Below are 211 nucleotides of genomic sequence, written 5' to 3' on the forward strand. Positions count from 1 at the left end.
GTCACCAAGATCAATCTAGGAGATGCTAGCAACGAGAGAGAGGGAGTGCATCTTCATACCCTTGAAGATCGCTAAGTGGAAGCGTTGTAAGAACGCGGTTGATGGAGTCGTACACGCAGCGATTTAGATCGCGGTCGATTCCGATCTAAGCGCCGAACAACGACGCCTCCGCGTTCAACACATGTACAGCCCGGGGACGTCTCCTCCTTCT

The sequence above is a fragment of the Triticum dicoccoides genome, chromosome 4A (assembly GCF_002162155.2).
Source record: "Triticum dicoccoides isolate Atlit2015 ecotype Zavitan chromosome 4A, WEW_v2.0, whole genome shotgun sequence".
In the NCBI taxonomy this organism is placed as follows: domain Eukaryota; kingdom Viridiplantae; phylum Streptophyta; class Magnoliopsida; order Poales; family Poaceae; genus Triticum; species Triticum dicoccoides.